We start from the raw sequence: 237 nt of genomic DNA, 5'->3' as shown, positions 1-237 counted from the left end.
AAAGGGTCTAAGGAAGAATGAAGAGAGCGTTACTGCAGCTTATGTATAAATGCCAAAGGACAGAAAATTGCTTGGAAATAAAGAAAAATACCTTTGTCTTCAGCTTTGTAAACACGACATGAACTGTTCCGCAGATGTTAATAATAAAAGTGTTTTTTTCAAACATCGACCTACGTGTAAGAAAAGTTAATACAAGATACCGAAGCCGGTTGCAGATTATAGATATTAGAGATGGTT

Source organism: Penaeus monodon, chromosome 30 (assembly GCF_015228065.2).
Source record: "Penaeus monodon isolate SGIC_2016 chromosome 30, NSTDA_Pmon_1, whole genome shotgun sequence".
NCBI lineage: Eukaryota > Metazoa > Arthropoda > Malacostraca > Decapoda > Penaeidae > Penaeus > Penaeus monodon.
Note: the sequence above shows the minus strand (reverse complement) of the source record.